Source organism: Cavia porcellus, unplaced genomic scaffold, assembly GCF_034190915.1.
Source record: "Cavia porcellus strain 051 isolate PalLab524CR breed Dunkin Hartley unplaced genomic scaffold, mCavPor4.1 scaffold_12, whole genome shotgun sequence".
Lineage (NCBI taxonomy): Eukaryota > Metazoa > Chordata > Mammalia > Rodentia > Caviidae > Cavia > Cavia porcellus.
Window position 1 is genome coordinate 4,897,364 of NW_026947495.1, and position 17,759 is coordinate 4,915,122.

Genomic DNA, 17,759 nt, shown 5'->3' on the forward strand with positions numbered 1-17,759 from the left:
ATCCTGGGCTCTTTTGAGGCGGTCCGCGCGATACCCCCGCGCTGGCTCCGCCCGCGGGCCGCTTTCGGCCAATCGCAGCCCGCGAGGAGGGGAGGATGCTACACCCGCGGCCGCAGAAGCTGCCAGCGAAGGGAACCTGCCGCCGCTTCCTCCTCCACCCTCCACCCTCGGAGCCCGTTCGGGGAGCCGGGCCGGCCAGGGGAGGAGGAAGTCCAGCCCGGCGAGGACTGCAGCAGGTGGGAAGCTCCGTCGCCCGGCTTCTGCGGCTGCCTAATTGCAGTCTAGCCTGAGTTGAAGCTTCCTACCCTTCACTGAGGCTGCTTTCCGGGTTCTCTCGGAGGTGGGACGTCTGTGCTGTTCGTGCTCCCGGAGGGGCTTACAAGGTGCTGGGAAGGAGCGCACGTCCACCAGGCGCGTTTTCCTCTCCGCCTCCTCGCACCCTGCACCAGCAGCGCGGGTGTAGCCCCCGATGCAGCGGGGGCGAGGGGGCCGGACCGTGGTCTGGGGTCACGCAGGACTGAGACGCGCGCACGCGTGGCCAGTGCTTGCTGCTTGGCAGAGGACTTCGACAGAGCTAAGCCTCTCTCCCTCTTTCTCTCTCTCTCTCTCTCTCTCTCTCTCTCTCTCTCTCTCTCTCTCTCTCATCTCTCTCTGGCTCGCTCTCTCTGTCTCTCTCGCTTTGTCTCTCGCTCTCTCGCTCTCTGTCTCGTCTTGTCCCTCCTCAGTCTTTTTCTCCAACCGCTAGGCACACTGGGACGATCTAAAATCAGAACAGCTAGAGGGTAAGGAATTCTCCGGAACGGCGACTCCTACAGAAACTGGGCTCTGTCCTCCAGCAGCGCCTCCCCCAGCCCTCATGCCCAGCAACCAGGCGAGAGCATGTAGAGAACCCTAGAAATCAATTTTACTGTTTCGCCCAGAGCTGGATCCTGGAACTGTAGACACCATTCAGTGTGCGCGTGTGGGTGGGTGAGTGCCTGTTACCTCGGAGGGTTTTTGGTGTCTGGAGCACGAAGCTGTGCTCCAGAGGGACAAGTGATACCTAGGAGTCCTTTCTTTAGCTAAGTTTGCAGTCCCTGCGTTTGTAAATGCTTATTTCCTCAAGCGAGAAAATGGGTCTTTCTAGCAGTTTATTTAGACCTCTAAAGGCCTCCTTGTCACCAAAGTACTTCAGATTAACTAGTATTCTGGGCGGTACCAGGGGTGGACTACGGGCTGTGGAAGAAGTGAAGCTGAGGACCAAGCTGGAAGGGTTGTGAGCTACACCCACCTTCTTGTCTCATCCTCTCGTGGCCCCTAGGAGGTGCTGGTGAAATGCGCTTAGTTTTTGCAGATTTCCGCTCGCTGCTTGCTGAGTTATCAAACCTGCCTTATTTCCTAGCGCAGAGCAAGACACTTCAATTAAACGGGTGTGAATAGGTCATGCACAAACTGGGAGAGTTCTGACAGCCCAGTGGCTTCGCTGACCATCTCACTTGTGGGGTTATGCAATATACAAGCCCTGTCACAAGTTCTGTGGCCTTGTAATACCTTGTAAGTGGAAATAGTGTCTCACACAAGGGGTCTGCTATAAAAAGTATTAGATCATGAAATATATACATATGCATACAAACACACGCACAGACACACATACACATACATATGTATCTTGAATTAAGTCTAAGAGGCAGATGCGTGTGTAAGAAGCTAGAAGCTGGTTGCACAGAAAATAGTAGCAATATTCAACAAATGGGATCAGATCAAATTAAAAAGTTTTTGCACAGCAACAGAAACAACCAAGCAAATGAAAAGATGAGGTACAGAATGGGGAGAAAATTGCCAGTTACTCTTTAGGAAACTAATATCTAGAATATATTTAAAAACTCAAAAAATTTAAATCCTCCCCCAAAAAGACCCAATCAAAAAATTGGTAAGTGAAATGGACACTTGAAAGAAGTACAAATGATCCATAAATATTTGATGAAATGTTCAACATCACTGAATATTACAGAAATAAAAAAAAATGGGGGGGGGGCACCAGGGATCAAACTGAGGACCTCACACTTACCAGGCAGGCATTTATGTCACTGAGCTAAATCCCCAACCCCAAGAAATGAAAATTAAAACAACACTGAGATTCCGTCTTTCCCCAGAAAGAATGGGCATTATGAAGGAATCAAGTAATAAAAAATGCTGGCCAGGCTGCAGAGGGAAAGAGACTCTTTTAAATTGTTCTTGAGAATGTAACCTAATATATGCACTATGGAAATCAGGATGGAGATCTCTCAAAAATTAAAACTATTGATTCCTTTTGACTCAGCTATTCCTTTATCTTCCCCAAAGAGTTAAAGATTTATTACAGAGTTGACATGCACACCCATATTCATTGCAGCACAATTCATAACAGCTAAATCTTGGAAGCAGCTTATACATCCATCAGGAGATGATGAGGTGAAGAAATTATATTTACACATAATAGAATACTAGCCTGCCACAAAGAAAGATAATCTTGAGTAATTTGTGGGAAAATGGATGCACCTTGAGACTATACTGTCAAGTGAAATCACTTGACAGTGCCTGGTTTCTCTTATACAGCAAACCCAAAAAACAAATAAAGAGCAAAGATAAATGGGAACAAGAAGATGCATCTTTCTCAAATAAGAAAAGATCAAAAGGTAGAGGGAGAGGGGAAGGAACAAGAATGAGAAGAGGAAGGAAGATGTATTACATACATGCACCAACTCCCCACAAACAGTGTAAACATTACACTCTGCAAAGATGTACTAATTTGACAGAAAGAATCCAGGCTGTATTCTAAAGCTAAAAGAATCTGAGTGTAGACCAATTAACTCTGTGTTGCTCAAATGATACCGAATAAGTTAACAGCACAGTCCACTTCAGAGTGTCCTCAGATATGTGCTGCCTTGTAGAGTTCTTCTAAGAAAAAGCTGAGGAGCAAATGAATGCCTTAAAACATATGAGGGCTCAATGGGAAAGGAAAATTAATCATTTGATACTTATTTTACGATGATTTAATTAGTGCCTCTGAAGATGGCTAAATATTTTCCAAGCCATATGACTTTAGAGGAAGTGACACTGTTTTTCCCCCAAGTGATGAACTTGTTTAAAAATCAGTCGAGAAAGGGATGCAATTTTTCTGAAACTTGCCTTGAAACTCTTTTACTTAATATTCTAACTCAAATAAATATACCACAGGCCAAGCTAGTTTCATATGGCAGGAGAAATTGTCATGGAAATGAGTGTAGTTATGCTTATTATGTTTGGTGGTGTAAATTTAGCCCTAAGAAGTATGTAATGGATGCGTAGCAGTGTTTCTCATCAACCATCAATATCCCCTTCTCTCATGGTTTATGTGATATGTAGCAAGGCTTATATACTTTGGAGAAGAAAGTTCATGAAAAATTAAGGATTTTATTAAGCAGATTCCCAGTACAAATAGAATATCAGTCCTAATTATTTAAAGAAACACAAAAGATTATATTCTTATAACTAAAACTTTGCAAATGTGTGATAGAGTTGTATAAATCCATTGTTGCATTTTAAAAAGATAAAAATATTTAAAAATATTTTAATTAACAAGTGACTTTTTGCTAAGTTCCTACCAGGAAAATTCTAATGTTCTAAAGCATCAGGATTTGGATAAATGTACTTTTGGGAGCGATGTGTGATACAGATTTCACCAGTCAATCTATCTTCTTTGGCTGAGTCAGGCCTTATTTAGCAAAAATGCCCATTAGTTTTGGACACCATCGCAGATGCGTGCTAGGATTCATCTGTGAATTAAATTTTTCCAAGGAAATAGCATTATGTTCCTACCGATTCCCTCCACGGTAACCACCTATAATGTTAGGGCCAAGTATCAGTCACAATCTAGATCTGTAATCAAATTGTGAATGGCTGTGTGGCACAGAAGGTGATTTGTTTTAATAGGAGCACAAATCTTTCTTTTTTACTTGTATGAAGATCTTCAACAATTAAATAGATTTGCAGAGCACACACACACATATATACACACACACACACACACACATTCACATTTCTTGTAAATACACATTTCTAATATATATATATATTACTTCAAATTCACAATAATAAAAACTACTGACATTTGGGTTTACTAGGTATTAACATCCATATACTGATCTACTGAGTAACAAAGATACTAAATAATACATAAATCCTTGTCTTATTGGCTTGAAATGCAGTCAGAATGAGTCTGCAATCTGCTACTTTGAGAACAGCTTATTAACTCTGATATTTTCAGGCATCTAACGTAAACTTACCTATGGGAAAATAGACTTGGCTTTAAAAATTTTGTGATTTTACTGGCCACTTTGATAATCAATCTCCATATTAAACACAATGAGCATATTTGCCAAATAACTACTTTAGACTTCAGCTCTGAGCTAGTCCATAGGGGTGGCAGGAAGACTTAAAAGAAACATTTTCCCCTTAGGAGAATTTAAGAAAACAAACAATGCACTGGTGAGATATTCAAGTGAGCAAGATTTAAAATGCACACAATTTTACAATACATAGTGGTGTTAAAGATGCTAAGAACATATCAAAAGATGAAATTTCCTCTGTCCGGTCAAGGCTCTAATAATGACCATTATATTCAGATAGTTCTACATACATGAAATCATATGTGTAGGCATCAGGATTTAATTCCATAAGCTCTGTTTGCATCACATCACAGAGATAAAGCCATCCTTACCTGGCATGCCTAGGATACAATGTTTTACAAAATGACTTGCTTAAATGATTGAAATTCATATGTGAAAGTTATTTTCTCTGAATTTTTATACATAAGCAACTCTGACTGATTGTTCCTATAGCAATATGCAGTTATACTAGAAAAAAATTTTCCCTCATACTGTTACAGAATTTTTGTTATATTTGTATCTATGTACCAATGGTGGACTTTTCAAAAATTCAATGCCGTGTCTTTTTTATATTAATGTCTTTATTGCGTTGCTTTCCCCCAGATAGATAAGTCAGTCTCCATAAACGTCAGCCCAATGATAAACAAAAGAAACAGAACTTCTTACCATACTGTGGTTTGAATAATGAATTAGTATAGTTGTAATAAATATGAACTCTTCCTTTTTACTTGCACTGCAGTCAGCATACCAAGGTACAGTATAGATACTCCTCCTAAATTAAGAGACCCTGGTTTAAATTGAAACACTTCTGCATGTTCTTTCTTCTCTATCAGTGGGAGTCTTCATGTTTTTGCTTCTGAAAAACATGCTTTGAATCTGTCAGGCCCTCAGGAAGCTCTGATTTGTTGATTCTAATCTGCACTGGGCTGAGAGGTTATGTAACCAAGGTTGTTAAAAATATACATAAAGTGAAAGCAAATATGAGCTAACACGTCTAAAGATACAGTTTTGAAATAGTATGAACAGATGCTGATTTTGAAGGTACCTTTCCTTTGTCAGTTTTCTTTTGGGTTTAAGAAAACCTCCAGATATGTATTGATGGCATCTATGTTAGCTCTAAGTGCCTTAGTCCTTTTATTTATGTATTATGAATAGTTGAGGAAGACCTCTGGTTAAGAGGTTCTTATATATTTACAACTGCTTATGTGTTTACATATACAATAAAATCATACTTATTTATTCACTAACATTTCAATTTTCCATTTATAATAGACAATTTCCATCAACTCCTTTAAAATAACAATGAGTAAGACTGTTCTTTAGAAGCTCATACTTCTAGAACAAGCAAGTTAATACTTAATTACCTCTTCTGCCATGCCCTGGAAGATTTGATTTATCTCACTTCAGTGAAATGATTGAACTCTGAAAATGCCATGTTTATCATAGAATCAGATCTTGCACTATTGTTTTGCACTTAACACAGTGATTACAATAATTGTTTCATGGTACAGTCGATAGTGGGTCAGCTTTTCAGTGAGCCTTGTCACCCCAGTCCATCATCTCTTAGCATGGTTGGCAGTTACTTGGGCCAGATTCTTAGTTATTTTCACATTACCCAACAATCACAAATTAAGCAGGAAAGGTTTATTTTAGCTGAGAGTTTGCAGAGGTTCCAGTCTCTAATTGGCTGGTTCCAAAGCAGGAAAGTACAGCATAGGAGACATTGTACAGCTCGTGACATTGTAGCTGGAAGTAGAGAGACAGTGAATGAGGTGAGGGGGAGCTCTACTTGTCCAGACCACACCTCCAGTGACCCACTGCCTCCTGCCAGGCTTTACTTCACAGTGTCACATTTATCTATCAACTTATCTGTGGACACATCTACTGAAGATAACACCACTCATGATTCAGTCATCTCCCCAAATCCCCATCTGTGAGCAGATGATGCTTTGGGGGATATCTAGTTATAAATTATGAGAGCCAGGTAGGTCTATTCTGTCCTGGGAGAGACACCAACTGAGAAAAACAGCAATTATCATACACACTTGTATGTATGATACAAGTGTGTATGATACAACCTTCATTAGTAATACCTTTTGAAAATAATGATGAAATATTAATAGGAGGACTGATGATAAACTAGCATGTATTGAGAGCTTTTCAAGATGCAAAGTACTGCTATTGTGTTTGCCAGGGCATGCTGCATCATAGTTCTGCACTCCTTGGGCATTTATAACAGGAAACAATGAAAATGAGGCAGGAAAGTAGGAAAGCAAGAAGAAGAATGGGGGGAAAATAAACTATTCCTTAGAAATAGTAGGTTCTAAAGAAAAAAAATGTTTAAAAACACATTTCCTAGTTGTAGGGAGGACGAACCTGCCTCAACTCCAGCAGTCCCCCTCTCTAACATGGTGGGGATTAATTTCCAGTAAGATATCATGCAGTTAGACACTAAATTCAGTGTCGTAAAACACCTATAGGATTGTTGTCCCTGCCTTAGGAAAATATCACTGAAAGACTACAAGCATCATGCAGACTGACTTTTTTCCAAAACTAACAACAACTATGATAACAGAAACCAAAGAGACTTTAGAGAGCCAAACCTAGGTGCTATATATAGATAATTAAGAAATATTTCATAAGCTGCAAAGAAAATCAAAGACATCTTTTGAACAATGTCAGCATAATTGTAGCAATATTTGTGCAAGAAAGGCTATATACCTGGCCCTTTAGATTTTGGGATATAGATTTCAACACTTTGTAAGATTTTTTAAAAGTATATTTTAGGTTCTTTGAGCCAAAGAGATGTAGACTCATTGTGAAAATTGGATGATTTAGCAATTTTAAAGTGAGAACAGTGTGGGGAAACGTAGAAAATAAAATAAATCCAAATTCTTATCATTTGGAGGCAACCATTATAAATAATTTGATATATCTCTTCTATTCTCTGTATTTCTGCTTCTATTTTTAAGTCATTTGTGTTTTCTAAGTTTAAAATCAATGGTGTCATATATTTTGATATCATATATGTGTGAAAGTATTTGGCATGAAATTAACACTTGAAAACATCCATTTTAATGAACATACATCTCTATCATATAGAAGAATGATAATCACATATCCTTGTATCTTTATGTGCATTTTTTGATTTTCATTTTTCTAGAGTTACATTAGCCATATGTATAGATTAGTGTTTTTCTTTACCTTTTACACTTTTCTTAGACTCTATTTCTAAATGTGGAATTATTAAGTCAAAGGTTATAATATCTTTAAAACTGTTTCAATTACAGTCCTTTCATATTAAATGCCAACATATGAAATTTCAAGCATATTCTAAATTTGATGATGCTAGTACCAACAAGTAGTATTGTTCACTGTGCAAGGTTCAAAACTGAATCACCCTGTTCTATATTTGCAAACTTGATATGCTGTTTACTCTCTGAAAACTGTTGCTACAAGGATGTGAATTCATCCATGTAAAATTCCTAGGACATAGTGATCACCTAAACAGTGTTATTTGTACTGTTGCTGCTGCTGCTAGTAATAGTGATGAAAACAGGTGATTAAATAACTTAGAATAAACTACGATATACCATAGCTCCTTAAATAACATAGAAGTCTATTACAGAACCTGATTAATATGATAATTCTAAATGAAGTAGTAAGTATCCGAAGAGCTTGGGAACATATTATAGATATATCTGGAAGCAAAGACTAAGGAAAAAAAGTAAAGTGTTTCCCTGTTGATCATCAAATTTTACTAAATTCATGAATTGCTTACATAGATATTAGGAGTGAACATTAAATCTGCGTCAGATTTTAGACTCTTAACACAAAAATGATGAGTTGACATTTTCTTCCTCACACGAGTAGAACTGTGCTATGAAAACCAGAAGGAAAAGAAATGCAACCAGCGTAGTTGGAGCATTAATCTGATAGGCATTATTTTTTCCAACTCCTCTAGCTGCAGCCCTACCTTCTTATCTTTTATTGTTTTTTGCTTAATAAGATCTCAAAATGCCAATCTGAATTAAAACTAGATATTGAATATAAATTGTATTCCAGTAAAACTCTCCACGAGTATGGATGCTGTAGATACAAATTCTAGACTTAACTGATTTCAAATCTAATACTTCCTCTCTGCATTCTGTAAAATACAATTTTCCACAGCATCTCTGCTCTAAAAGTTCCCCCTAAATTTCTTCTTCAGTAACTCTAACAAATAGAGACTTTTTCCCCCTCTTTGTACAGTGCCCTTTCTCCAACAGTAAACTCAATTTCTATGTTTATTTTTTTCTTTAGTGAGCAAGTTTTCCACTTAAATATCACCATCTGTGGATTTGACTGAATATTTCCCTTGTTATTTTCCAAATTCCACTCCATAGCATATATCTTCAACTGATAAATATTTCGGTCTTTTGATAAATTTATATTCTAATATTCAAAGCCCTGTGTATGTTACAAATAAATAAAACTTGCATTGAAATAGCACAAAAATAAAATGTTGTAGCCAACTGCCACCAGTAACATTAGTGATGAATGATAGCATCATATACTGTTAGGATAACATCATATACTGTTCAGATTATATCATACTCATAGGTGTTTAAATATTTTAATATACTTATTAAGACAAAATCCATAAATTCCTTCTTCTGCATTTGGATTTAAGCTATAACTTATTCATTTAAGAGTTATAGAATTTAAATGAATCATCACCATGCATCAGTGTTTTAGAAATTATCTATAGGTTTAGTAATAATCTCTGAATTTACAAAATGGACTTAAATTCTTTTACCAGTATTTTAAGCTTCTGATCTTGTTATCAGCAAAGATTTCATTTCAAAACTAGCTTTTCTACTCAAGTCTATTCTTTTGTATGGTTTGCATAACTGAGTCACCAAGCTTCAGCAAGGCAGGAATTGGCACTATAAATAATGCCTTTTGGCAGTCTGATTGTTGCTTCCCTGCTTGTAAACTTAAATATGAGCAACATGAAAGAACATCAATTAGGTGTGTTTGCTTTCATGTTTAATAAGATTAAACTTTTTATGTATTTGAAATCATGTGCAAGAGTACTTTCAAAAAACCTTGAAAAATAATAATATATGCCATTCAGGTAAACACCAAACCCCAAAGCAATTGCACTTGCGGAATATTATTTTCATATAAAATATGTGCCTCCTTACCACAGAATAGGTGACGGAAGCAATAAACAAATTCAAAGTGTATACAAACATGCATACACACATACACACACACACACACACACACACACACACACACACACACACGGGGGAGGGGGAGGGAGAGAGAGAGTTTTATCTGTTGACCTAGTATTCAAAACTCCTAAGAGGGGAGATAAGGCTAAGTTTTGATTTGCAGTTATATATTATGACAGAAGAGCTGTGATCAGCTGTAAGATTTCCCCTCGCAGCAAATGGCTTTCATAATTCCATGAATTTATGATGATGAAAATTGATTTACATTTCACAATTTGCAAGTTTAGAAGTTCATCTATCTATCCATTGCACACACATTTTTATACATTAACACCATGAAAAATTCAAAATGGATCTTGTCAACTCTCTCAGACTTTTTGGAAAGTAGATTAGCCTATAAAGCTCTGAAGTTAAGTAGATTCCACATTTCTTGAAATGTGAACTAAGAATTTATCATTTAAACAGTTCCTTGCAGATAAAGTTTTCTCTGTATTCCCCTCAAGAAGTAATTTGGGCATCAACCCAGTGTCATTTAGCACAACAAATTTCATAGTTGATGTTGTCCATAGATTTAGAATCAAGAAGGCAATATACTGGAGATTAATGCAAACCTCATTAATCCTGGGCTCAGAATGAAGCAATGTTCTTCAAATGAATAAGCACATATATTAATTTTCACTGTTTTCTGGCTTCTTTGCACATACACTCATTGCTAACTTTGTCCACATCCCCTCCCCATGGTCAATATATTATTTCAAGTCCTACAAAAGGGTGCAACCATTGCTGGTGATACAAGCAGAGTTCTTTGGATTATATTACTATCAAAAGCATTGTATTCATCTCTAGACATGCAATTCAAACTTGTGTGATTCCAGCTTCACAAGCTCCATTAAAAAGCATCACATATCAAACCAACATGCCAACATGCCAAAAAAGTACCAGACAAACTTAATACCATAAAACAAAGCCATATTCTACAATCTGAAAAAAGAAAGAAAAAGTAAACCATCAAAACACATTTAGAATTACTTTTCATAATGCAAACTAATTCTCTGAATTGACTTACTGGTCATCAAATAAAGAAGAAGAGGAGGAGGAAGAGGTGGAGGAGGAGGAGGAAGTGGAAGAAAGAAACCTATGCATAGACACATGCTCTGAGCCTTGTTCTGTCTCCTGATCTCCTTCCCAGTCTCCATCAGAAGCCATCATGAACTGCAGCCCATTTCATGCAATCCAGGAATCAGAGATCTTCCCCCTACAAAAGATTTTTTTCCTAACTGCACTTTGAAGACCACTTGAGACCAAGAAAAATTTTTCTCACAGGATTTAAGAGTCTATGAATTCATACAGGAGGAGACTTTCATAATTTCCTTTGTGCAAATACCAGGGTATTTATTTCTCTTACGTAATTTCCAGGGAATCAGTTACATGACCCAACTTCTATTCTGTTGGTCTATTGAGGGGCCTTACCGTCAAACGGTCAGGCTTGGTGAGAACATACCCAAGTGCTGATATATGACTGCAAAGGAACTTAACAATTCCTGGAAGGAAAAGGGTTAAGAGCCAGTAAAAACAGCATAAATTTACACATAAGCTAGTGTGATTACACTTTTATTCTCTTCCTTGGGAGGAACAACAACAATGACAACCTCCATAACTAATGCTTCTGGCCTGAAAACCCTTCTTCTTAAAGGACGTGTTTTCAGCACTGCAGATGACCTCAGCAACGTTCTGGTTAGGAAGGAGATATACTGGCTGGTGAGTTTTTTTCAATAGTACCTAAATGTTCATTCTATCATGGCAAAGTCTTCCCACCTGCTGGGCTGAAGGGAGCAGCCACGTGCGATTGATTGTGATGGTTTGAGTCTGGCTGACCAGTTAGAATTTAAGTATTTTGTCCCAACCTTAACTTGATAGAAAGGAGGATAGCTTTGAGAGTCAAAGACTGTTAAAAGACTGCTCCAGAGATATGAGCAAATAAAAGCCACTGCAGTGATTCCAATCATCAAAAACCAGGGTAAAATAAAGCTTGTCCTCAATACTATTATCTTTCATCAGGTTGAATGCTCTGATTTATTTTTCCACCACATGTACGAAGACGATTTTCTAAGCTGTTGAAACATAATTGGGAACAAATATAGGACGCGTATTTGTTGGTGTTTATAGATAAGGTGAAATGCACAGACAGTAAATCAGACGCCTTTATTCTTTCACTGCTGCCTGCCCCCCGCCCCCCACTCTCTGTAGGGCATTTGCTGGGTCAGCAGAGTGTGCAGAATTGGTGGGCTGCTCAGACCTCTGACCTTTTCCCTTTTCTTCTCTAGGAATTTTTCATCAGCTGCAGATCAGGGCATTGATTATCACACTGCTGGTAGATAATGGACATTTGCCATTGGCCATGGATGGTCTGCATAGCTGTGGAGCCTAGAGATACTGATGTGGCAGAGCTGCTGTTGTGACCATGTCAGTCTCTGAATGCACTATGGTCTTCTGGTGTCTGTGCACAGGTTACTGTGGGAAAACCTCTAGGATGCTTCCTGTTGATGATGCTAGAATCTCTACAACAGCAGCCTCTCGAAGACCCGTCTTGTGGATCTTTGAATATTGTTGATTATACAGAAGTGCTAATGAAGAACTGAATTAAAATGGAAAAGCAGCAACATAAAAAGCAAAAATAATGAAACTGAGAGATAGGATCAATGGGGGACTTTTCTCTTAAAACTCAACTCATCATAAAACTTCATTTGTGTGGAATAACATCTATAGCATATCCCCTTACTTGTGTTCAAATGCAAGATTGAGCATTATTGATCTTTGTCTAAAAAATGACCCACAACAGAGATAATGTTTTCCAGGACAATAGCTACATATTGCTAGATCCATAGTTTTAAATCCAAAATGCTATGCTTCATGGGGTCCTAGAATAAAAATCTACAACTATGCACATAAAATCAGGCTTCAAATTTATTTTAGGTTTCAAAATGACACTGTTACTGTATTTTTAAGATAGGAAAAAATAGAACAGTAAATACCATTTTATGACATTGAAAAATTTTAAAAATTCAAGTTTTGTGAAATTCACAAACTTTTGCTAGAATGCAGCCACTTTCATTTCTTTACAGAAACAAATAGTTTTTTAACTACAATGGCAAGGTGAATGAGTGAGACAGAGAACTTCTGTAGCCCACAAAGTCTGAAGTATTTGTTCTCTGGACTGTAGAAAAAGTTGGCAAACTCCTACCCTGAAATAATGCTCTACAGCATCAGGTAAAATAGAGTAAAAGAATGTGTGGCTGCTGCTCCTTGCCTGTGATCCTTGGAGTGTGAGAAAATTTAATGAACAATTTAATTGCTGGCTCCTTCTAATTAAAGCAGAGGTAAAATGCTCATACATTCATTTTAGAATGAACAATATGATTGTGAAATATGTATTCAAACAAGAAATGTTTTCTGTTCAAACTAATTATAGTTAATAAGTTTTGATTAATTACTCTTAACATATTAAAAACAAGTGGCATTGACTTGAGTTTACAAAAGAGAATTGAGAATCTTATCAATGTAAATGATTATAATTAATGAATATAAGATTCTATAGAGATTATTTTTCACCATTGTATACTTTCCAGATCTCAGCAAACCTGTAACTAGGCTGTTTTGAGCTTGCTTTTCTCCCACAGAATTCTGAGAGACCGGTAAACAACTAGGGAAATTGTTCAGATCTTGAACTTGACCTTGTTAGTGATTAATAGCTGCTATACTAAAGAATCTATAATTTTCAAGGACCAACATAAAAAAACAACAAATAATTGAATATATTGAATTGTTTTATACTGCAAATTATGTTCTAAAATATGTTTACTAATTTCATTTAACTTTGAATGTAGATGACGCTCGTGTATGATTTCATTTCTTCAGAAGCACAATCTATGTGTTGTATCAACTTTTTGGATTTCATCAGCCCTTTCCTTTCTCTCTCTCTCTCTCTGTCTCTGTCTCTGTCTCTTTCTCTCCGTTTCTCTCTCTCTCCGTTTCTCTCTCTCTCTCTCTCTCTCACTTTCTTTCTTTTTTGGACTAGGGATTGAACTCAGGGTCTTTAAACTGAGCTGTATCTCTAGTTTTTAAAACATGTTTTATTTACAGATAAGGTATTTTTGCACAGACTGAGCACAAAAGTATAATTCTCCTGCCTAATCCTCCCACAGTGCTGGAATTACATTCCACTGCTGCCACACCCATCTGTGTCTTTTTCCCTATTTTTCTTCAGGACTAAAATTAGGATGAGACAAATAAGACTCTGTTTATTTCAGATGTAAAATATAAGAGGCAGCAAAAACAAAGAAACTTCTCAATAATTAGGAAAATAATATATCAAGACACAATTTTTCTTGAGCAAAAATCAGACAAAATAGTCCAGGATAAACAAAATAGGTCATTGATAAGCACACACAAGAAACAGATAGATAGGTAGATCAATAGTTAGGTAATCAGATGTCTGAGTGGTGGCCCAATGGTATTTTTAGTGGGTCAGGCTCTCATATTTCTGCTCTAAATGATCTAATTGATGTGATTATGATTCAGTTTTATTTTCCATATGTTTTAGCACTCTTTTATATTTCTCTATGTATTATTTCATGATAAAGAACAACAACAACAACGAAACTATTAAGGAATATTAAAGGGCCGGGTATGTAGCTCAGTGGTGTAAATGCCTACCTGGCAAGCACAAGGCCCTGAGTTCAATTCCCGGTGGAAAAGAGAAAGAAAGAAAGAAAGAAAGAAAGAAAGAAAGAAAGAAAGAAAGAAAGAAAGAAAGAAAGAAAGAAAGAAAGAAAGAAAGAAAGAAAGAAAGAAAGAAAGAGAAAGGAGAAATATTAAGGAGTACAAAGAAGACAAAACTGCCTTTTCATTGCTGCTGAGGATTGTAAACTCCATTAAGGCTCTGAAGTAATTCTGATCTTTGTTACTGAAAGGCAACAAAAGACAGAGTCAAATCTCTTCCAGCACATAGATGCTGCAATTTTATATCTCTACTCATTAGGATAAAAAAATAAAACTAAGTTATTTGTATAATATTTTATTCTTTATTAAATAAGTGAATATAGAAATAGTTCTTAGTCAATATGAATTCCTTAGTGGGCAAAGCTGAGGGAAATTCTCTTACTGGATAAGTAGAATGTATGTTTTCATTCCCATTTTCAGGAACTCTTTTGCAGAAGACAAATTCAAGCAAAACTGCCTCTATGAACCTAACTGCAAAGTTATCAAAGACTTGTTCTTTCCGGAAATTCCTAAAAGTTGATAGAAGTTTGATTTTCCCTGAATTGTCTCCAATATATCTAAGTTACAAATTCAACTAAATTATTTTAGTAAGTTAAATTGTCAGTTTGTTTTAACACCAAAGCCTTACTACTCAGTAAACAGAGCTTTTGGCTCCTGTTCATTTGAATATTTTCATTAAAAGCAAGAGAAATGAATTCATCTGATCATTAACTCTCCTGTACTAGATTTGCAGTTCTACTATTAATGGTATGAAATAGCTAGATTTACAGTCAGATCATGAAAATCTTCATGAAAATTGATTTGTTACGAGACATTGATTTTCTATTTTGCTAACATTTAGGTCGTTACATAATGACTATAGTGTCATAGAGGAAAGTTACCTATTCATGCAGTGCATGTGGTCCAAATTTCAGAGCTGCTTCCAGGAGAAAAAAGAACAGAGGGTGAAAATCAAATGAAGACAGATGGATTTTAGAAGTCGTAACTTACTGCATCTCATGGGAAAACTTAGGAGAAAAACTCATCAGACATTGAAAAGAAATAAAAGAAGCCCGTTGATTTGATTCATTCTTGAATTTTAGTATCTAATAAAATGGAACAAAACATTCTAATTACCACAAACATGATGTGAGTCTTCTAAATTCTTTATAGTCAAAATTTTAAAGAGATTTGATTATCCTTAAAATTAAATATATACCAAAGATCCATGAATAAATTCATTTGCTCCCCTTCTCCTGATTTGTGTTTTGTTTCATTTTGTTTTATTTGTTTTACAAACATGGGAGCAAAGTGGAGGGAGATCTTTCTTATGAACCCTTCCCCCAGAGTTCTGTGTTTTCCTTGGCACCAACTAAAATGGTAGAAATTTTCCTCAATGCCATTTGGTCTGTTAGACATAAAGTTGTTAGATCAACTTTTGAAACTTCTATATGAATATAAGTCCCCTGAGAGTCACATAATTTAAGTGGTCATCATAGACAAACAGGTAGCCATGAGCTACACTTCATCCTCCACGACTTGGGTGTTATAGTCGTGTGACACTCACCATGCTGTCGTTCTGTACTTTCTTCTGTTTGTTATCCATACTTAGTTTAATGTGATGATCTCTGAGGATTGAGCCAAAGATTCTGCTACCACTGTTAGTAATATTATCACCATTATCACTGTTGTTTTCAGGACAGATGGTAAACTGAAAATCATCATGGTCCATCACTGGACATGAATTTAAAAACAGTGGTATTTTCTGATTTTTTCAATACAATGTTCTTAACAAGCAGTTACATTTCCTTCATACCAGTTTCTGGAAAACTAAGTAGACTGAGAGTGCTCATTGCAAATGATAGAGAACCAAGAAGAGACTATTTGAAATTTTCAAGAATGTTTCTTTTATCAGTATTTGTAAATAGCAATAGGAACAAGTTTTTTTGAGCCTCTTTCTTGTGGTCATGTTATGATATTCAACAAAAGCAGTGATTTAGGGTAGCTACCCTGTTATAACAATAATTTTGCTACCAACTAAATATAAGTACATCGCTCATTTATATATTGCAGTTGAATTTAGGACAGCCACAGGATGCTACATATTAGAGTTTCATTTATGTCATATGGGCCTGTTTTTCAATACTCTTAAAATAAATGGATTATTCATTAGCACAGTCACTGCAATCAGTGCCATAATATACACTCAAACACATCTTTAAAAATATTTATTAAAAGACTTATTTGTGTGGAATCCGTCACTCTCTTTTTATTTTATTACACTTTCAAAGAAAAGTCAACCTTTTTTGACCTTCGGTGGATTTTTTGGAAATAATCCTGTAAGATTTTAACATTTCTTACCTCTGTGTTATATAATAGTGAGTATTTAAATCATGAAGAGTAAGGTTTTTTTTGTTGTTTTTTGCAGAGGATCAAACTCACAACCTCGCCTTGCCAGGCAGTTGCCACTGAGGTACACCCCTAGACCCATGAAGAGTAAATTTAAAATTAAATTTTAAAAAGAATTTGTATATCAAACTATGTTTCCCAAATAAAGGCATTATCAAAATCACTAAGATTTGTTTTCTCTCTCTCTCTTCCCTGCAAAACTGAATGCAAGAAACCGTCTGTTGATAAAGAAATGACAATAGTAAATGGGGGCCATAAGACACATTTTGACATTATACACAAATTATAATTTTGACACTGTACATATGAAAAAAAATCATTGGAGACAAAATAAGTTTGATTATTATGAAGACAAGCAAATATTCATTGCAAATTTTGTTTGCCAGTTGATTGCTATTTAGCCGTAGCCACCGTCTACTCTAGCCAAGTACCTGCTGTTAAATAATTCCAGTGTAAACAAACTAACTCATGCTTCTCCAGCTCATATCTTCCATACTTAAACCATTTTATTATATTTTTTTAACCAAAAAAGCTTATGTTAGCCCAAACTATATAGTATATTAAAAAGCTTGGACTAGGATGGTTGTTTTGGTAGAACCCTAACACTGCACCCTCAGCTGTTGGCTGTAACGTATGACCACACAGAGAGGGCTAGAGAAGTGACACCTGGCAGTCTGTGTCTTAATCTTCGGGATACTTAAATCTTACGCTGCACCTTTGAGACAAATTGTGATTTAGCCATTTATTTGCAGATCTTCACAGTTTGTGTTTCAGTAGCTGATAAAATTAGTTCTCTTTTATTGAAATGCAAATGTGTGCACCATTCATAAAAATAAAACATTCATTTGGAAAGCTACATTCTTTCTTCAACTGATCAATTCTTGGAAACTAAATTATAACAAATGTTATAGATAAGAAAAGAATATAGTCACATTAGCTAATGTTATTTTAAAAAGCATGGTCCCAAACCTAGAAAGGGACTTTA

General features: G+C 36.4%; 1 long non-coding RNA gene across 3 annotated transcripts; it reads left to right on the plus strand.

The window, feature by feature from the left end:
- Positions 1-98: 98 nt before the first annotated feature.
- Positions 99-17,057, plus strand: LOC106025457 (uncharacterized). Of its 3 annotated transcripts, none has more exons than XR_001199052.3 (2): positions 99-236; positions 11,932-16,941. It is a non-coding gene; the product is annotated as an uncharacterized LOC106025457 (long non-coding RNA). The 3 variants fall into 3 exon arrangements; XR_010050742.1 differs by having other exon boundaries at positions 169-383; positions 11,932-17,057; XR_010050741.1 differs by having other exon boundaries at positions 204-340; positions 11,932-17,057.
- The last annotated feature ends 702 nt before the right edge of the window (positions 17,058-17,759 follow it).